A 22,994-nucleotide genomic window follows, 5' to 3' on the forward strand; every position below is an offset into this window, starting at 1 on the left:
ACGTTGTGATCCTCAGTATCAGCTTTGGCAGCTACTTATAGTACGCCTGATCAGCCACAGCCTTGCAGGGAGCCAGCGCCAGTGCCCGTGCCTGGACCTGCCTGCCCTTCTGCAGCTGGCACTCCTGGCTGTGTGCAGTGCTTGGACCCCACACTCACTCACACACCCTTTGCCGCTCTGCACCTGGCTTGCCCTTGGCAGGCATGGGATCCAGGCCAGTAGTGGGAGCTGAGTGCAGCCTGCCAGGCCAAGTGTGTGGAATGAGCTCAATGGGCCAGAGCAGAAACTTGGGCAAAGGCTCCACTGGCCACAGAGGTTTCTGGCTGGTGAAGCAACACCCTAAGGATCTTGTAACACAATGAAAGGTCAAGGGTAATTAAACACAATTAAAGTATAAGTATGAAAGATGGAGTGAGAAATACTGCTAAAGGAAAGTGTACTTTTTTTCTTTATGAAAAGATATCCCCTTTCCCATGCTTAGTTTTATCCAAGAACAGGGAGAGCACAAGGTTAATAAAAATGTCTTTAAACAGAAGTGTTTCAACTATTGGTGTAAGTTATTTCTCTTTGGTGATTCAAGATCTGAGTCAAAAGGGGAAATTTGATAGTAACAGTTGATCTTACCTTGCACAATACATGTCACCAGCATCTGTGTTCCTCTTGTTAGGGACTCTGGGGACCAAAATAAATTATGCAGAAAATTGATGCATCTAATTCTGCCCTAAGCTGCCACTTCACATCTGATAAGAATTTGTACTTGAAGAAAATTATTTTGGAAAGTTAACATAACCTTTTACTCTGCGCAAGTGTATAATTTTGCCATCAATCCATAATGTACCTGATACTCTGAGCCTAAAATTTTACATATTACTCATTGAAGTGCTTATTCAGAACTTTATGCATATTAAGTTAAATTTTATTTTATACACCCATTTGCAATGAATTCAAGCAAACATTTATAATTACTTGTCTTGTAGAGATCCAAGTGTCACTCTTTGCCAGCTGTTAACCTCAGGCCAGACTAACATAATTAGTTTTGTTAATTACTTCTACTTCTTCAGGAATAATTGAGATTACTGCATCCTTACTTCACTCTAGAATTAAATTGATGGATTCTTCTCATGTGAGAACGTTTGACCTTTAAGTCCACCTACTCACAATTTGTTCTGGAACTAATTAAATATATATATATATATATATTTTTCAGTCTTCCTTATCTATAGAAAAACATAATAATCAAAATGCTCTAAAGCACACTTAAATGAAAGATACTCAAGTATGTTACTCACAGTCAGGTCATTAGTTTTAAATATTTCTATTGTTGTGTGTCTGTGGAGAAAGTTTCTCTCTAAGACACATGTGCACATTGATTTATGAAATGCACAGATAGTGATAGATAGCCCTAAAATCCTTAAGTTTTGTCATTGTCTCTCAGTGTCAGTGTACATGTGCTTATGTAAATAACTACACTTTCAGTTTATACTTCAAATGCTCTCTCAAGTCAGTAAGTGTATAATGAGCATTTAGCCATAGCTTTGTTAGGATTGTTCCCTCATTATTCTTGGAATTGTACACAGAAGTATTTAATAACATTGACTTTGATATCAGACATAGCTGAGTTTTCTTGTCTCTCCCACTTATTAGATGGATTTCTGTGGACTGGTTGCTTAATCTTGACTCCCGTTATTTTTCATTGGCATAATTGGGATAATGTGTAATATCATTTTTAACTGATTAAAAAGGATAATCAATATAACTTGGTAATATAAACACCAAAAACATCCAAGAAAATATAATAATTCAAAAACAATTATGCGTAGCCTTTATAGAAAATGAAACACTATAAAAATTTAAAGATGGCCACACATGGTGGCTCATGCCTGTAATCCCAGTACTGTGGGAGGTCGAGATGGGCATATCACTTGAGGTCAGGAATTTGAGACCAGCCTAGTCAACATGGTGAGACCCAATCTCTACTAAAAATCAAAAAATTAATTGGGCGTGGTGGTGTGTGCCTGTAATCCCAGCTACTCAGGAGGCTGAGATAGGAGAATCGCTTGAACCCAGGAAGCAGAGGTTGCAGTGAGCTGAGATTGTACCACTGCACTCCAGTCTGGGAGAAAGAGCAAGACTCCATCTCAAAAACAAACAAACAAAAATTAAACGTTAATTTGCTTTATTATTATACAATGCTTAGAAATGGTATTATCCATAAGATTTTCTGGTTGATGATGTCATGGTGGCACAATCTATGTAATATAAAAAAAGATGTTGCAGATCAGAAGAGATAATCACTTTAATGTAGCAGAGGTCTCACTGAAAGTATGAGATGGGAGTTTTGTTCAACAATTTTTACTTTCCTAAATAATAATGCTCTTAAATATTTATTTTTGTGTGTGTGTGTGTATGTGTGTGTATGTGGTGTGTGATGTTTTGTAGTTATTACCACTAAGTATCAGAAGGGTTGGGAAACTAAACTATAAAAAACAACAAGAGTACACTAATTGATTCTTGTTAGTTTGAGAAATGAAGCTGTAGAGGCTCTAAACAAGCTTAATTTTAGTTGCTATATTTACTCCAAGAAAACCCATGGAAATAATTCATATACAATGGTTTATTTATTTTCAGACTATCACTATCATTACTGAAGTAGAAATGAGAGACCAGTTTGTCATATATCGTGAAAAGCTCACTTGGAAAATATGGGTACTTATTAAATGGAAATGGTATGTCTTCTTCATTATGATATCACTCAAAATTATAAGTTCAATTCTTTTCAAGTTAATTTCTAAATACAATGCAATGTCATTTTGAAAATTGCACAATTTTAGATTTGTGGAATTCCATAAATGAATTCTAAATTTCATAAGGCTAATCTAAATGTCTAATAGTAGCTGTGGTCAATTTGTGGAATAATAAGAAATGAGGCTATCCTGCTGTTAATAAGAATTATTATAAAGCTATAGAAATTACAACAGTGTGTCATTGGCATAGGGATTGAAACACTGGGTCAATAGAACGCAATAAAAAGCCTGGAGTCAGATCCACAGTGATATGGGAACTCAGAATATTCTGGAAGTCATATGGAAATTATTGGGAAAAAATGATGGACACTTCAAACGATGGTGGTCAAATTAATTGTACATTTTAGGAAAGAGAGGAACTTTACCTTCCCCTATATACAAAAAATATTCCAAAAGTGTTAATGACTTAAATGAGGAAAAACTCAACTCTAAAGCCATTAAAAAGCACACACGAGTAGAAATCAGAAGTTTTGGAGTAAAGTTTTAACTCAGCAGTAAGTAAATGTAAAATCTTACCTAATGTTTCAACTCACTAAGCCTCATTTCCTCAATGGAAAAATATGTTTACTTCATTTCTGTAGGATTTCAATAAACTAAGAAATCTATAATTATATTTATGAATTAAAAATCGGTAACTTTATTAGCTAGTGTTCTGTTAATGGAATGAAAAAGAAAACTTACTTTTTATGGCCTTGGTCCATGAATTTACATGTGCAAAAGTATTGTGACGTTTGTTACAGATGGCAAGTGGATGTGCTCATAGACTAAGGGTTAGTTTCTCCCCACCACACTCCAATAGGGTATTCATGTCTTAAGGTACCATAGGGAAAATGTGGATACCCACTTCTGCTGTCCCAGGCAGTGAGCAATAACCAATCTTTTTTTTTTTTTTTTTTTTTTTCTGAGATAAAATCTCGCTGTATCACCCAGGCTGGAGTGCAGTGGCATGCTCTTGGCTCACTGCAGCCTCCACCTCCCGGGTTCAAGCAATTCTCCTGCCTCAGCCTCCTGAGTAGCTGGGACTACAGGTGCACGCCACCACGCCCGGCTAATTTTTAATGGAGGTGGAGTTTTACTACTGGGGGAAACCCCACCCCCGATATTTAACGTGAGTTCTTTTCTATTTCCCTAAGCGTCTCGGGTGGTTTGAGAAATAAAGAGAAAAAGTACAAAACAGAGAAATTTTAAAGCTGGGTGTCCGGGGGAGACATCACATGTTGGCAGGTTCCATGATATTCCCTGAGCCGTAAAACCAGCAAGTTTTTATTAGCCATTTTCAAAAGGGGAGGGAGTGTGCAAATAGGGTGTGGGTCACAGAGATCACATGCTTCACAAGGTAACAAAATATCATAAAGCAAATGGAGGCAGGGCAAGATCACAGAACCACAGGATGGGGCGAAATTAAAATTGCTAATGAAGTTTCGAACACGCATTGTCATTGATAACATCTTATCAGGAGACAGGGTTTGAGAGCAGACAACCTGTCTGACCGAAATTTATTAGGTGGGAATTTCCTTATCCTAATAATCCTGGGAACGCTACAGGAGACCGGGGCTTATTTCATCCCTTTGGCTTCCACCGTAAAAGACGGCCGCCCCCAGGGGGCCGTTTATAGGCCTACCCTCAGGGCACATTCTCTTTCTCAGGGATGTTCCTTGCTGAGAAAAAGAATTCAGCGATATTTCTCCTATTTGCTTTTGAAAGAAGAGAAATATGGCTCTGTTCCATCTGGCTCACTGGCAGTCAGAGTCCAAAGTCTTATCTCCCTTCTTCCCTGAACATTGCTGTTATCCTGTTCTTTTTTCAGGGTGCCCAGATTTCATATTGTTCAAACACTCATGCTCTACAAACAATTTGTGCAGTTAACGCAATCATCACAGGGTCCTGAGGCGACATACATCCTCCTCAGCTTACAAAGATGATGGGATTAAGAGATTAAAGCAAAGACAGGCATAGGAAATCACAAGGGTATTGATTGGGGAAGTGATAAGTGTCCATGAAATCTTCACAATTTATGTTCCGAGATTGTAGTAAAGACAGGCATAATAAATTATAAAAGTATTAATTTGGGGCCGGGCGCGGTGGCTGAAGACTGTAATCACAACACTTTGGGAGGCCGAGACGGGCGGATCACGAGGTCAGGAGATCGAGACCATCCTGGCTAACACGGTGAAACCCTGTCTCTACTAAAAAATACAAAAAAAAAACTAGCCAGGCAAGGTGGCGGGTACCTGTAGTCCCAGCTACTCAGGAGGCTGAGGCAGGAGAATGGTGTAAACCCGGGAGGCGGAGCTTGCAGTGAGCTGAGATCCGGCCACTACACTCCAGCCTGGGTGACAGAGCGAGACTCTGTCTCAAAAAAAAAAAAAAAAAAAAAAAAGTATTAATTTGGGGAACTAATAAATGTCCATGAAATCTTCACAATTTATGTTCTTCTGCCACGGCTTCAGCTGGTCCCTCCATTCAGGGTCCCTGACTTCCCGCAACATTTTACCATGTTGGCCAGGCTGGTCTCGAACTCCTGACCTCGTGATCTACCCGCCTCAGCCTCCCAAAGTGCTACAATTACAGACATGAGCCATGGCACCTGGCCAATGATGTCCAGTCTTTTTATAGATTTTTCCCATGCTTCTTTCATGACTAATAGGGACCTTGTTATTATAACCTTTATAAAGCTAATAAATTATTCAGTCATAGCTTCTAGTTTTATAGACAAGTGAATTTCTAGTAAAAATAAATAGCAACAACCTGGGGAAAATGGCAAAACCCTGTCAAGACAAAAAATACAAAAATTGGCCAGGCATGGTGATGTGTGCCTGTAGTCCCAACCACAGGCACCACAGGTGAGAGGACCACTTGAGCCCTGGAGATTGAGGCTACCAGGAGCTGTGATGGCAACACTGCACTCCAGCCTGAGCAACAGAGGCAAACCGTCTCAAAAAATATTAATAAAAATCAATAAAAAAAATGTGAAGCAACTAATATAATAATTAGTTGGACACTGGGCCAGATGTGTTGCATGCAATTAAAAGTAACGCATTACTATTAATTTTCATAGTAACCCTGTAAGGTAGCGTATTTAAAACACAGTTTATAGTTTAATAAACTGAAACAGCATAAAAGTTTCCGTATATAACTACATAGCTACCCAAGTAAAATGTAGCACAAGTTCAAACACAAATTTATGTGTTCCAAATATGATGCTTCAAAGTCTAATCTCTTTCCCTTTCACTATAAAGAAAGAGCACATTTCCCATGATGGCATATACACCATCATTATTCTGATCCAATGTCTTTTCTCAGCTATAAACTAGTATCAGATGTTGCAGTAATGCCATAAAGTCTACTCATGTCATTTCATGTTTACCTCAAAAGCCATCAATTGCTTTTCCTAAACAGGATTAAGAAATGCTCAATAAAATGTATTAGCCTAACATAAATGTGAACTACATGGTCTATATTATTTTATTATTTATTGTTCATTTTTAATTTTTATGACTGCATAACAGTTATAGATATTTATGTGGTTATTCAGAAAGATGTAACACTCTCACGGGACAGGTAACCTCCTTTAAACTGAAATCAGAAATACCAAGCTACAGACCAATTAGTGTTTATTTAGTGTATTTTTTCATTATGGTACTAAGATTGGTGATGAAAGGTATAAATATTTGTTTAACGTGTACCGATGATGTGTCTTCAATTCCTGTTGTCACTGTCCTAATGATCTATTCATAAAATTAATTTCTAATGCATGAAAATATATTTATATATATATATATCTCCTGCATTAATTTTTACCTGAGCTAGTATGTCTAGGATAGAGTGATTCGCTTCCAGCCCATAAACACCTACTTTCTCTAGTCATCTCCAGTTTGTTCATTTTGAATGCATTTTTATCAGTTGCTCTGTTGGCCTAAAATCTTGTGCTAGATTTAAGTATGTCTGACCTTATCTTTCACAGCCTGTCTGAAATGTTGCTACCTCAGAGAGTTCCTCCATATCTATATTTTCTAAGTTAGCATCCCATCTATAGCCAATTTATATTGTATTACCTGATTTAACATATATTTAAATATCAATTATTATATAATGTACAATTTATATAACATTTATATATAATATACAACTTATATAGTATACAATTATATGTGTATATGCATGTATATATGTATATCTATCTGTAACTTTGAAGACAAACACAAACATTTACAAGGATTCCCAAGATATTCTATATCCAGATTCACAAGTCATTTACATTTTTCCCATTTGCCTTAATATCTCTATATAAATGCAGAGGCACCTTATTTTTTCTGAAACTATTTTTAAGTAATTTTGAAATATTTTACCCTTTACTCATAAATAATTGATTTTTCTGGGGAAATAAAAATATCTCTTACATAACCACAGTATAGTTATGAAAATTAATAAATTTAAAAATTAATAAAATATTATTTTAATGGTGTGATAGAGCTGGATGATTATTACATATTGAGAAATCTTTTAAGCTGTTTCTTAAAATATTAGTTGCTTGATATCAGTTGTGGTGGAAATATTAAACGATGAAAACTGACAAACACTAACATTTAGTGCTTCTGTCTGGATGAAGTGGCTCAGGCCTGTAATCCCAGCACTTTGGGAGGCAGAAACAGGAACATCACCTGAGTCCAAGAGTTTGAGGCTACCGTGAGCTATGATAGCACAAATACACCCCAGGCTATGTGACACAGCAAGACTCTGTCTCTAATTTTTTTTTTTTGGGGGGGGGGGCTTCTATTTTGAAGTGCTCATTTATTAGCACTCTTCTAATATTATCTAACTCAGCACCCATATTCAAATTTTGTCAAGTTCTCCAATATTGTCTTTTAGCTATTTATTTTTCTCAGTCCAAACTCAATTTGGGATCACATATTGCATTCAGTGCCATGCGTTTTTACTCTGGTTTAATCTGGATTATTTTCTCAACATTTCTTTGTGTTTCTTGACCCTGACTTTTGAGAAGTCTAATTTCTTTGGTTTATGTATTTGTTTGTATTTTGTAGAATGTAATTCTACATTTCCTTTCTTAGACAGAAACAGCCTTTTCTGTAAGTAGCCCTGATAGGTTTTGGAGCATGGAATTTAAAAATCAAGATACAAAGAACTCAAACAAATTTACAAGAAAAAAACAAACAACCCCATCAAAAAGTGGGCAAGGGATATGAACAGACACTTCTCAAAAGAAGACATTTATGTGGCCAACAGACACATGAAAAAATGCTTATCATCACTAGCCATCAGAGAAATGCAAATCAAAACCACAATGAGATACCATCTCACACCAGTTAGAATGGCGATCATTAAAAAGTCAGGAAACAACAGGTGCTGGAGAGGATGTGGAGAAATAGGAACACTTTTACACTGTTGATGGGACTGTAAACTAGTTCAACCATTGTGGAAGACAGTGTGGCGATTCCTCAAGGATCTAGAACTAGAAATACCATTTGACCCAGCCATCCCATTACTGGGTATATACCCAAAGGATTATAAATCATGCTGCTATAAAGACTCATGCACACATATATTTAGTGCGGCACTATTCTCAATAGCAAAGACTTGGAACTAACCCAAATGTCCATCAATGACAGACTGGATTAAGAAAATGTGGCACATATACACCATGGAATACTATGCAGCCATAAAAAAGGATGAGTTTGTGTCCTTTGTAGGGACATGGACACAGCTGGAAACGATCATTCTCAGCAAACTATAGCAAGAACAGAAAACCAAACACTGCATGTTCTCACTCATAGGTGGGAATTGAACAATGAGAACACTTGGACACAGGAAGGGGAGCATCACACACTGGGTCCTGTTGTGGGGTCGGGGAAGGGGAGAGGGATAGCATTAGGAGATATACCTAATGTAAATGATGAGTTAATGGGTGCAGCACACCAACATGGCACATGTATAAATATGTAACAAACCTGCATGTTGTGCACATGTTCCCTAGAACTTAAAGTATAAAAAAAAAAAGAAAAAAGATCTGGGATCTGGGTATGCTCATTACTAATGATGTGTCATTGTTCTGGGGCTCTCTCAATGAGTACTCATAAGAAATGTAAAATTATATATATATATCTCTATATATATATTTACATATTTCTCTATGTATATATCTATATATGGTTTAAAAATTTAGTACATGCTGATCCCTCCAACTCTAATTTAATAGCACAAGGAATATTCTAGTCTCTCCTCTTTCTGTGTATATACTTCCCTTTCCTAAGAATGAGAAACATTTGGCCTATCCTTGAGAAGGATCCATGTGCTGTGAAGGAGAATGTGTATTATGCAGCTGTTGGATGAAATGTTCTGTAAATATCTATTAGGCCCATTTTATTTATTGTGCAGATTAAATGTGATATTTCTTTGTTTTCTGTATGTATGATCTGTTCAATTCCACAAATGGGATGTTGAAGTCTCCACATATTGTTCTGTTGGTGTCTCTTTCTTTAGCTCTAGTAATATTTGCTTCATATATCTGGGTGCTCCAGGTTGGGCACTTATATATTTAAAATTGTTGTATCCTCTTGCTGCGTTGACCCCTTTATCATTGTATAATGACCTTCTTTGTCTCCTTTTATAGTTTTTGTTCTGAAATCTGGTTGTCTTATATAAGTATAGCTACTTCTGCTCTTTTTTGGTTTCCATTAGCATGGAATGTCCTTTTCAACCCCTTTATTTTTAGGTTATGTGTATCTTTTAATGTGAGGTTGGTTCCTTGTAGACAACAGATTATTTAGTCTTCTTTTTATCAGTTTGGGCCCTCTAGCACTCTATGTTTTTTGACTGGAGCATTTAGTCTATTTACATTTAACGTTATTATTGATAAATAAGGACATACTCCTGCCATTTTATTTCTTTTCTCGTTGTCTTGTGGTCTTCTCTTCCTTCTTTTCTTTCTGTCTTCATTTTAGTGAAAATGATTTCTCTGGTGCTATGTTTTTTCTTGCTTTTACTTTTTGTTTATCTGTTGTATTTTTTTTTTTTCTATTTGAGGTTATCAGTCTTGTAAAGAATATATTATAACCCAGTATTTTAAACTGATGATAACTTTACACTGATTGCATAAATAAACAAACAGTAAAACAGATAAAGCCTACTTGATTGCATTTGATTAGCTTTTCGATGTGCTGCCAGATTTGGTTTGCTACTATTTTGTTGAAGATTTTTTCATCTAGGTTCATTAAGGATATTGCCCTCAAAGTTTCTTTTTTGTGTGCCTCTTCCAGGTTTTGTTATCAGAAAGTTCCTGGCCTAATATAGTTAATTGTGGAGGATTATCTTTTTCTCAATGTTTTGGAATAGTTCCAGTAGTTTTGGTACATGTTCTTCTTTATATGTCTAGAAGAATTTGGCTGGGTATCCATCTGGTCCAATGCTTTTTGTCATTGGTATGCTTTCTATTACTGATTCAGTTTTGGAATTTATCAATTTATCACTGGTCTCTTCAGGGATTTAATTTCTTCCTGGTTCAATTTTGGTAGATTGTATGTTTCCAGGAATATATCTATTTCTTCTAGGTTTTCTACTTTTTGTGATATAGAGGCGTTCACAATAGTCTCTAAGGGTTTTTTGTATTTCTGCAGGGTCACTGGTAATGTACCATTTATCTTTATTGTGTTTATTTGGATCTTCCCTCTTTAAATTAATCTAGCTACCACTTGTTTATTCTTTCAAAGAGCCAAATTTTGGTTTCGATGATCTTTTGTTTGCTTTTTTGTATCTCAGTTTCCTTCAGTTCAGCTCTGATTTTGGTTATTTCTTTCCTTTTGCTAGCTTTGGTTATGGTTTACTCTTGTTTTTCTGGCCCCTTAATTGTGATGTTAGGTTTGTAATTTGGAATTATTGTAACTTTTTGATATGAAAATTAGCACTATAAACTTTTTTCTTAACACTACATTTGTCGTGTTCTAGAAATTCTCGCATGTTGTGTCTGTTATCATTAGTTTTAAAAAAGTCTTGATTTCAATCTTAATTTCATTGTTTACCCCAAAGTCATTCAGGAACAGGCTGTTTAATTTCTATGTAATGTTATGGTTTTGAGCGATCTTATTAGTATTAATTTCTACTTTTATTGCACTACCATCTGAGAATGTGGTTTGTATAATTTTGGGGTTTATTTTGACATTGTTCAGTTGTTTTATAGCTGATCATATAGTCAATTTTTGAATATGTACCGCGTGCAGAGGAGAAGAATGTATATTCTGTTGTTGCTGGGTGAAGTGTTCTGTAAATATTTTATATGTCTATTTGGTTTAGGTCACATTCAGATCCTGAATATCCTTGTTTATTTTCTGTCTCAATTATCTGTCTACAATTGTCAATGGGGTGTTGAAGTCTCCCACTATTATTATATGGTAATCTTAGTTTCTTCATTTGTCACTAATAATTTTTTTTATGAATCTGGGTGCTCCAGTGTCAGATGCATACATATTTAGGATAGTTAATTCTTCTTGTTGATTTGAACTCTTTATTATTATTTAATGCTCTTCTCATTTTAGAATCATTGTTTTTTTAAAGTCTTTTTTATCTGAAATTAGAATAGCATCCTCTGCTCTGTTTTATTTTCCCTTTGTTTGTTATTTTTTCTCTATTTCCTTACTTTGAGCCTAGGAATATCATTGCATGCAAGCTGGGTCTAAGACAGGATATATTTTGATCTTGCTTCTTTATCCAACTTGCCACTTTGTGCATTTAGCCCATTTACATTCAAGATTAATATTCATTTGTGTAGATTTGGTCATATTGTTGTGCTATTAGCTGGTTGTTATGCAGATTTGACTGTGTATTTGCTTTGCAGTGTCAATAGTCTATGTCCTTAAGTGTATTTTTGTGGTGGCCAGTAGTGATCTTTAATTTCCATGTTTAGCACTTCCCTGTGACTTCTTGTATAGCAAGTCTGGTGGTAATTAATACCCTTGGCATTTGGTTGTCTGAAAAGAATGTCATTTCTCATTCACTTATGAAGCTTAGTTTCCCTGGATACACAATTCTTCGTTGAAATATATCTTCTTTAAGAATGCTGAATATAGGCCCCTAATATCTTCTGGCTTGTAAGGTTTATGCTGAAAAGTCCATTGCTAGCCTGATGGGGTTCCCTTTGTAAACAACCCACCTCTTCTAGGTAGCTTTCTTTAATTTTTTTTCTTTTATGTCCACGTTGGAGAATCTGATGAAAATGTATCTTGGTGGCGGGGGGTGGTGGCTCATGCTTGTAATCACAGCACTTTGGGAGGTTGAGGCGGGTGGATCACCTGAGGTCAGGAGTTCAAGACCAGCCTGACCAACATGGTAAAACCCCATTTCTACTAAAAATACAAAAAATTTTTAGTACATGTGTTGGTACATACCTGTAATCCCAGCTACTATGGAGGCTGAGGCAAGATAATCACTTGAACCTGGGAGGCAGAGGTTGCAGCGAGCAGAGATTGTGCCATTGCACTCCAGCCTGGGCAACAAGAGTGAAACTCCATCTCAAAAGAAAAGAAAAGAAAAGAAAACAAACAAACAAAAAAATGTGTCTTGGTGATGGTTGTCTGGTATAGTATCTCATAGGGGTTTTATGTATTTTCTGGATTTTAATATTGGTATCTCTAGTGAGATTGTGGAAATTTTCATGGACAATATCCCCCAGTTTTTTTTTTTTTGTATTGTATTGTATTGTATTGTATTGTATTGTATTGTATTGTATTGTTTTGTTTTGTTTTCATTATTTGTTCTTTCTCCCTTTCTTTCAGGGATGCCAATGAGTCATAGATTTGGACTCTTTCCATAATTCCATTTTTCTCAGAGGTATTTTTTATTCCTTTTATTCTTTTTTCTGTACTTTTGTCTGACTGAGTTAATTCAGAGAACCAGTCTACAAGCCCTTATATTCTTTCTTTAGCTTCATCTATTCTGCTGTTAATACTTGTGATTGTGTTATAAAATCATTATAGTGAGTATTTTTAGCTCAATCAGTTCAGTTTGATTTTTTTTTCTTAAAATGGATATTTCATCTTTAAGGTCTTGTATTATGTTATTGAATATTTTGTATTCTGTGGATTGGGTTTTGACTTTCTCCTGAATCTCCATGATCACCATTCCTTTGTATGTTCTAAATTTTGTCTGTCGTTTCAGACATTTCAGCCTGGTTAAGAACTATTACTGGGAAACTAGGCGGTTGTTTGTTTGGAAGTAAGAAGACACTCTGGATTTTTGAGTTGCCAGAGTTCTTGTGCTGGTTCATTTTCATCTGTGTGGGCTGATGTTCCTTTAATCTTTGAAGTTGCTGTTCTTTGTATGGGTTTTACTGTTTTTATATTATATGATACCCTTTGGGGTTTGACTGTGGTATAAGGTGGCTTCAGTTGACTAGCTTCATTTCTGGACGATTTCAGCAGTCCAAGGCTCAGGTCAACACTCCAGGGCTGCATGCTATAACCCTGGATGACTGGTATCAGGCCCCTATATTTGTTCTCTGGTCCCTCGAGGCTCAATACTTGCTGTGCTGGAGGAGCCAATGAATCCTGTCTCTGCTGGCCACAACACTCTGATAGGGAGTGCCAGCCAATGCATGCCCCAGTGGGCATGGTGGCATATCAGGATACATGCATGTGCTGGTGGGGTGGTGGTGGTGGTGCTTATATGGGTTTAGGGTAGTGGACACCACTACCCCAAATGCAAGTGTATAAACAGCAATGGCAGTTCAGTGGGGTGTGCAGGCATCAGCAAATTTGGGGTGGCAGCATTCGCATGTATGCATGTGCCGGTGGCAGCTGTTTGCTTGGTGTATGTGTCAGCAGAGTGGAGCAGTGAGGTGCATGTATGCACACTAACAAAACAGTAGGGTGGGACTGTTGGCAAGTGCACACCAGCAAAGTGGTTGGGTGAGGCTGGAGTTGGGGGAGGCTGCAGGTGGTTGGGTGCATGTCCACAGGGAACCATCGCTGGAATCCCTGATGGTCAGGTTCAGTCTCTCAGTGAAAGAGCTATGGCAGTGACTATCAAGATGTACCCTGGTTGGGCATCTGAGGTTGTGCTGCAAATGGGTGCAACCATGCAGGAACCATAGGAGAAGTCAATAGATAGGGGAGTGCTCAAATCAAAATGGCCCCATTCCATGGGCATGACCACCCTGCTCTGTTGAATTTAGATAGTCAAGCAAAGCCAAAGCCACCTAGAGGAACAAGATGAACCTTAGGATTTGAGCCTCTCTGTCCATGCTCCCTTTTAGCCATTCTCAAGCCAAACTTTCTGGGCTCCATGCAGGCTGGAGTACTGTCTTTGCTACACCTCCAAACAGCTTTCCCTGTCAGCTCAAATATACATGCAGATCATGGCATCTCCTGTAGCTAAGATTCCAGGGGTTTATAGTGTGAGTGGGCCACTCCTCACCTATTTAACTAACCCCTTTCTTAGGAGCTGCTGGAGGCCAGGAGTGAATCCTGGTGTTCCACAGCCCTGTGCAGGATTCTCAGCTTCTTTCTGTGTCAGCTCATGATCTGTGTCTTTTTTCTGTTTACTTTCAATGCCTTATTTCAGAAGACATGATCAGATAGTGCCAGTATTCTTGATGGTCAGTTTTTCTGTGGGAGATGTTCTTACAGACTGCATCTAGATGGTGGTCTTGGCTCCTACCCTTATCTTGTAATTTTTCATCTTTTACCTTTTAATGGGTAGATTAGATTGATTGATTTTCAAATATTAAATAAGTCTTGCATTCCTAGAATAAAACTCTTTTGGTCATGTTGTATACTTTTAATTTTACATTTATGATTTTGATTTGATAATATTTTGTTAGAAATTTTTGCGAGGATATTTGTGAAGGATATTGATGCATAGTTTTATTTTGTTATGTATAATGTGCAATATTGGTATAAGTGTAATATTAGCATTATGAAATGATTTGGGAAGTACTGCTTCCTCTTGCATTTGTAGAAATTATTATACAAAAATTGTGAAATTTATTACATGTTTGTTGTGTTCTCCAGTAAAACCATTTTGTTCTGAATATTTTTAATGACATTTTAAATTAAGAATTCAATTTCCTTAATGGTTGTGTCTGTTCAAGTTATTTATTTAATGTTGGGTGCTTTTTGGTAATACATACTTTTTGAAGAATTAATTTCTTTCACTTAGGTTGTGAAACTTATGTCTTTACAGTTTTCATAGTGTTCTCTTACTACCTTTTTCACATCCTCAGGATCTGTAGGAAGGGAGCTGATCATAATAAAAAAAAAATACATAATTTCTGGAAATTCAAAATCCTGAAAATAAAATTCTGAAAAAAAAATTAAAAATTCTTTAACAGATATTTATTTATATTTTTAAAGTGGACTTATTTGAGAAACATAAAAACGCAAGAGAACACTTTATAGACCACTTTACACAATAAAATAGGCTATATTAGTATGCATATTTTTGCATGTATAAGCATTCAAGTGTATTAATGATGGTTACATGAGTATAATAGCTATGAGAAGACAAATCATGTTTAAAAAGAAGTCAAAAATGAAAATATGTAAATGCATATCACTATGGTTGTTAATTGTGCTGCACCTGGCTTTATACCTGTGATCATCTGAAGTATTGTGTGAATAACGTAAGTCTTTTAATGAGATTGATCAAAACTGCAGTGACTCACCACTACATATGTAGTCAACCAAAAAGCTGAGTTAGTGAGAAATTTTATCTTTTCACAAATGTGTGTATACAAGAAAGACATCTATTTATTTGTTGAGGAAGTTACACACAATGGCAGCATTATGATAATGCACTTTTGTGGAGTCAACTTTGAAAAAAATGCTTAAAACAAGTTAGAATGCTCTAAAAGTCTCTACACAAATCGTACCTCCAGTCTTGGAAATGATGCAAAGATGAAATGCATAACATAGCAAATTATAATAAAGAATTCAAGCAAATTAAAACAGTGGGAAAAAATTTTAAAAAAGAAAAAAAACTAGAAAGAAAATTTGGCATATGAAAGGTGTATTACAGAATTGCAATTGCATGAAGATAGTCAATAAAAGCTGGCTTAACATGATGTAATTCTCCTGTGACTGTGAGTTTTTGGATTTTAGATGTTAGGAATTTTAGTCTTGTAGGATTTTGGTCTTTCAGGATTTTAACATTTGGGATTACGGCACTTAGAATTGTGTCTTTTGAGATTATAGTACAAACTTTGTAGCAATATTCAAAAAAGAAGAAAGAAGATTCAAATTACTGAAAATAAGAGAGGATATTGTTATAAACCATACAAAAATAAAGGAAGATAATATTAGGATAAACGCATGAGAACATATTACATAACGTGGAAGAAATAGATGAATTTCTAGAAAAACAAAAATCACCTGAACTAAATTAAGAGGGTGAAAATTAGGCCAGGTGCAGTAGCTCACACCTCTAATCCCAGCACTTTGGGAGGCTGAGATGGGTGGATCACCTGAGGTCGGGAGTTTGAGACCAGCCTGGCCAACATGGTGAAATCCCATCTCTACTAAAAGTACAAAAACTAGCCAGGCATGGTGGCACGCACCTGTGGTTCCAGCTACTCGTGAGGCTGAGGTGGGAGAATCGCTTGAACCTGGGACGGGGAGGTTGCAGTGAGCCGAGATCGCACCATTGCACTCCAGCCTGGGCAACAGAGTGGGACTCCATCTCAAAAAAAAAAAAAAAAAAAAAAAAAAAAAAGTGTAAAGTCTGAATAAACAAATAACAAGAAAAATTATTGAATTACTAATTAAAAATTTCCAAAAACAAATGCCAAGGCCTAGATGGCTTCACTAGTAAATTCTACCAAACACTTAATGAAGAATTAATACCAGTTGTTTGCAAAATATTCCAAATATGTGAGTGGAAACACTTCTCAATTCATGATATTAGATCAGTTAGCCTAATACCAAGACCACACAAAGACATCACAAGGAAACAAACCTGCAGACCAATATATCTTATAAATTTAGATGTAAAAAATCATCCACAAAACACTAGAACAGCAAATTAAGCAATATATATCAAGCATTACACATCACATTCACGTGGGCCTATAAAGTACTTCCAGGAGGACTTTATCATAGGAATGCAATGATGGATACACATGTCAATGTTTCTTAATGTAATATAACCTATTAATAGAATACAGGACAAAAGACACAATCTCAATGGACAAATAATAATAGTTGAAAAAATGAACACTTCTTTCTAATAAAAATACTCAACAAAGAATAGAAAGAACCTCCATAACCTGTTAAAAGGCATGTATGAAGAACCTACAGATAGCATCATATATGTAAGAGTAAATCTTTGTGATCTGAGTAAGCAATGCTTTTTTAGGTATGATACCATCACTGCATATTCAACCAAAGGAAAATAAATCATTCTGCCAAAAAGACACAAGCCCTCATATGTTCGTTGCCATGCTATTCACAATAAAAAAGACATGGAATCAACCTAGGTGTCCATCAGTGGTTGATTGGATATAGAAAATATGGTACATATACACCCCAGAATACTATGCAACCATAAAAAGAATAAAATCATGTCCTTTGTAGCAACATGGTTGGAGCTGGAAAGCCATTATCCTAAGTGAATTAATGCAGGAATAGAAACCAAATACCTCATGTTCTCATTTTGAAGTGGGAGGTAAATATTGAGCACATATAGACAGAAACACAGGAACAATAGACATTGTGGACTATTAGAGGGTGGAGGGAGGGAGGGGGCATGGGTTTAAAAACTACCTATTGTGTACTATGCTCATTACCTAGGCCCAATATTCCAATTTAACAATCCTACGTATTTACTCCCTGTATCAAAAATAAAAGCTGAAATTAAAAAAAAAAGATAAATTATGCCTCTTCCAAATTAAAAATTCCGTCCTCTAATTCACTTCATCAACAAAGTGAAAAGATAACCCACAAAATAGGAGAATGTATTTGCATATTATATATGTCTTGAATGTGTAGCTTAATGTATTTCATCAAATTTGTGAAGCCACTATTTTTTCTAATGTAATTATTTGCTTATTTTTTTCTTCTTTTCCCACTTCTGAAATTCCTGTTATATGTATGTGTGTGTCAGTGATTTTATTGAAGTTCTGTTTGTCTTTCTTTTTTTCATTGTTCTTTGGATGGCATAATCTCTACCAATGTATTTTCAGGTTCAATGATTTATTTTATCTTACCAGTTCAAATCTATTGAGTCCCTAGTAAATTTTCATTTAAGTTATTTAACTTTACAAATTATGAATTTGCATTTGTTCTTTTTATTGATAATTTCTATTTTTTGTTGTCATCATACCTTCCTTTATTTATATAAGATTTCCTTCAGTTTGAATGTGTTTATAATGGCTGCTTTAAAGTTGTTGTCTGCCAAATGTAACATCTGGACCCTGTCACAGGCGGTTTCTGCTGCTTATTTTCTCCTTATATATGGGTTACCCATTTTTGATACTTTGCATGTATTCTAACATTCATTTTTGAAAATAGCACATGTTAGATAATATATTGCAGCATATCTGGACATTCATTCCCTGCCCAGGTCTTGTTGTACTCTTCACTTGTTCATTTAATTACTTGGTTGGATTATATTAGTAATGTCTATTTCTTATAGAGTGTGAAGCTTCTGATGTTGCTCCTCAGAGTTCTCTACGTTAGTTTTTAGGTCCATGAGGGTTGAGGGCCTCTCCCATGGCTAGGACTGGAGGAGTCTTCAGTGGGAATGTGGAGCAATGGGGATCTCACTTACCCTTTAATTGCACTTGAGAGCCTCTGTAGGGTCCCATCCAATCCAAGCTGAGCAGACTGACTTGCTTCACTCTCTTTCCATTGTTATGCATTTTCCATCAATGCTATGTTGAATTCCAGTGTTCTATCTTAGAAGATCCATTTGAAGTATGGTTATCTACTTGTTGTTTTGGTTCTTCTTTTTGGAGGAGCCGCCTGCGAGATGTCTCTAGTCAACTGCCCTCTTGGAGCACCTTCTTTCCATGTTAACATGTAAATCAGGGGACTGAGTAAAGCAGATTGCTCTTTTCATCATGGGTGGGCCTCATTCAATCAATTGGAGGCCTGAAAAGAACAGAAAGGGTGACTTGCCCCTTAGAATTCTTTGCGCCTGACTGCCTACAAACTGGGATATCAGCTTTTTCTTTCCTTCAGATTCAAACAGAAATATTGGCTTTTCCTGTGTCTCAAGTCTGCCAGACTTTAGTTCTTGTGTTTCTCAGGCCTTCAGATATAGATGGGAACTACACCATCAGCTCTCCTTGGTCTCCACCTTGTCAACTCTCCCTGTAGTTCTTAGGACTTGTCAGACTCCATAATTGCTTAAGTCAATTTCTTAAAACAAATACATATGTATATTTGTTGTGTGTGTGTGTGTGTGTGTGTGTGTATTTGTTTTGTGTGCGTGTGTGTGTGTTATACACACACCTTTTATTGGTTCTGTTTCTCTGGAGAACTCTAACTAGTATGTGCTCTATTGGTTTGAATAATGCCCTGGGGCATACATTGCTTGACAACCTTATCTAATGAAATTTTGGTCCCTTTGCAGAGATATCTTGTGTGGTCAAATTTTGAGTTTTACTCTTAACTCCAGAGAATTTTTACTAGTTGTCCATTTTCCTGCTTCTCTATGGCAATTTTCTTGAACTATAATTAAACCTGTTGTTCTGTTGGAGCTACAAGCCTCCTCCTAATTACTTATCATTAAAATACTCATTGTTTTGGAGAATAATTTCTAGGCTTTAACTTTTCCACATCCTGTTTCAAATAAACTCACTTCATTTGGGGAGAACCTCAGAGATCTGTGTTCTTATAGCCCACCTCTATAAGGCTCACCTCTGTAAGGTGGGCTATAAGACATATGTCCCTTGACATATCTCTTAACTATAAATCTGCAGCTGGTGCATGGACAGTTTCCTGCTTCTCTTGTAGTGGCACCCCTACTTTTGTAAACAGAATTCTGGAAAGGAAGAGTACACATTAGTCCTCTCAGCTTGCTGTTTTTGGTGTGGAATGCCTGCCCTACAAGTGAGTTAAAGCAAGGGCAATTAGTGTTCAAATATTCTTGGCTTGTCACACCTGGGATATAGAGTTTGACCAACAAGTTGGGGTTAGGTAGAAAAAGGAAGCTCTTGACCTCTTGTTCACACAACCCTTGAATTAGTTCTTACATCATGGATCTGGGGATTATTAAAATAGTGATAGCCTGACCTGGCGGGAAGACACCATAGCACTTCACAGATAGCTGGGGAAAAGGAAGTTCTTTCTTCTTCATCACACCTAGTCAGAGTGGAGCTTCCATTATGCTGAGCTGAAAGAGGTGTTCCAGGCAAGTTGTGGCTCAAGTACCACAGACTCTAGCTGTTCTTACCAAGATTTAGTAAATTTTCTTGAATAAACATTTTCTCATTTAATGTATAACCTTAGAACAATTTTCAGACTTTTAAACATTTTAAGAATAAACAATTATGGTTGTTTCACTGGGGAATGGGTCCACATAGATCCTCAAATCCCAATTCTAGAATGTGAAACTCTGCCTTCATTAAAAAAAAAAAAAAAAATTCAACACACACACACCAGATAGATAGATAGATAGATAGATAGATAGATAGATAGATAGATAGATAGATGATAGATAGATGATAGAGATAGAGATGCAGTTCTATGTATCTCTATCTATGTAGCTATCATCTATCATCTGTCTAGTTTAACTTTTTTCCTTTTGGCATTTAAAAATATACATTGCTTGTTTTCTAGATTCCATTGTTTCTGATAATATTCAGACACTTTATATTATTTTCCCATGTATGTACTGTTTTAATATCCTCTGGCTGCTTTGCAAATTTTATCTTTACCTTTTCTTTTAGCAGTTTGACAATGACGTAGTTATTTTTTAGTTAATTTTTACTCCTATTTGTATTTTGCAGAGGTTCGTGGATCTGTAAGTTTGTATTTTTCACTACACCTGAAAAACTTTTACCATTGCTTTATTGATTTTTTTTTTCCTTTTTAAACTTTTATTTTGGGTTTGGGGATACATGTGAAAGTTTGTTACATAGGTAAATTCGTGTCATGGGGGATTATTGTATAGATTCTTTCATTACCCAGATATTAAGTCCAGTACCCAAAGTTACCTTTTATACTCCTCTTCCTCCTTTCCCCTCCACCCTCAGGTAGCACCCAGTATCTGTTATTCCCTTCTTTTTATTCATGAGTTTTCATCATTTAGCTACCACTTATAAGTGAGAACATGAAGTATTTTGTTTTCTCTTCCTCCATTAGTCTTCTAAGGATAATAGCCTCCAGCTCCATCCATGTTCCCCAAAAGACATGGTCTTGTTATTTTTTATGGCTACCATAGTATTCTATGGTGTATATGTACCAAATTGTCTTTACCTACTCTGTAATTAATGGGCATTTAGGTTGATTCCATGTCTTTGCTATTGTGAATAGTGCTGCAATGAACATTTGCATACATGTCTTTATGGTAGAGTGATTTCTATTCCTCTGGGTATATACCCAGTAATGGGATTGCTGGGTCGAATGGTAGTTCTGCTTTTAACTCTTTGAGGAATCGCCATACTGTTATCCACAATGGTTGAACTAATTTACATTCTTAACAACAGTGTATAAGTGTTTCATTTTGTCCACAACATCACCAGCATCTGTTATTTTTTGACTTTTTTATAATAGCCATTCTGCCTGGTGTGAGATAGTAGTAGCTCACTGTGGTTTTGATTTGCATTTCTCTAATGATCAGTTATGTTAAGCTTTATATATATGCTTGTTGGTTGCATGTATGTCTTCTTTTTAAAAGTGTCTGTTGATGTTATTTGCCCATTTTTTAATGAGATTGTTTCTTTTCCTTTTGTCTGTTTAAATTCCTTATAAATGCTGGATTTTAGACTTTTGTCAGATACATAGTTTGCAAATATTTCTCCTATTCTGTAGGCTATTTACTCTGTTGATAGTTTCCTTTGCTGTGCAGAAGCACTTAAGCTTAATTAGATCCAATTTGTCAATTTTTACTTTTGTTGCAATTACTTTTGGTGTCTTTGTCATGAAATTTTTGCCTGTGCCTATGAGCTGAATGGTATTGCCTAGGTTGTCTTTCTCAGGGTTTTTATATTTTTGGGTTTTACATTTAAATATTTAATCTATCTTGAGTCCATGGTGTAAGTGAGGGGTCCACTTTCAGTCTTCTGCATATGGCTACCCAGTTATTACAACATCATTTATTGAATAGGGAGTCTTTTGCCCATTGCTTGTTTTTGTCATCTCTGTTGATGATCAGTTGGTCATAGGTGTGTGGCTTTCTTTCTGGGCTCTCTATTCTATTCCATTGGACTATGCACCTGTTTTTGTACCAGTACCATGCTGTTTTGGTTATAGTAACCCTGTAGTGTTACAGTCTTGCCAGTGCACCACAATGTAGCAGTCTCTCATTGTGAGGTATCACTCAAAGTTCTTTGTCTCAGGACCAAGAAAATTAAGGAGCATGGACACAAAGGGTGAGGTTGGAGCAAAACTTTAATAAGTGAAAGAAGAAAGCTCTCCACAGCATAGGGGGGGCCCAAATGGATTGACAACTATAAGGCTGGGTCCAGGGTTGTTATGGACTGGGAAGGGAAGGAACATGCTGACTGGTCTTGAAGAAAGCCTGATCAGCTTGGCCCAGAACCTTGGCCTGGTACCAGTCAGGAACTGAAGTGAAAGCTTGGCCCGGGACATTAACCCAGGACCAATCAGGGGCTGAAGTGATGATTCACAGAGGCTTAGCTCACAGTCCAAAGCAAGTCCAAAAAAGGAAAGGAAAGTGCCCACTGGAACCCACCAGAACTCACCATGTACATGCCCACAAAAGGAGAAGAGGCTATTTCCTGGAAACCTGCTGGTTATGCCAAGGACAAAGGCATTTCTATGTTGGGGCTTGTACCCTTATCAGAGTAGCTGTGTCTTAGGCACAAAGAACAAAGGTATTTCTATGTTGGGCCTTATTCCTTTATCTTAGTGGGCCAGGGGTATGTGCAAGTTTCCTTATCTGTGCCTGCAGCCTGATTTTTCAGGCTGTTTCTCTGTTTAAATGAGTTTTACCAAGGACTCACCCTGATTGCCTAACTTTTTTTCCCCTCTCAGTAGTATAGTTTGAAGTTGAGTAATG

This window comes from Macaca mulatta, chromosome X (genome assembly GCF_049350105.2).
Source record: "Macaca mulatta isolate MMU2019108-1 chromosome X, T2T-MMU8v2.0, whole genome shotgun sequence".
Lineage (NCBI taxonomy): Eukaryota > Metazoa > Chordata > Mammalia > Primates > Cercopithecidae > Macaca > Macaca mulatta.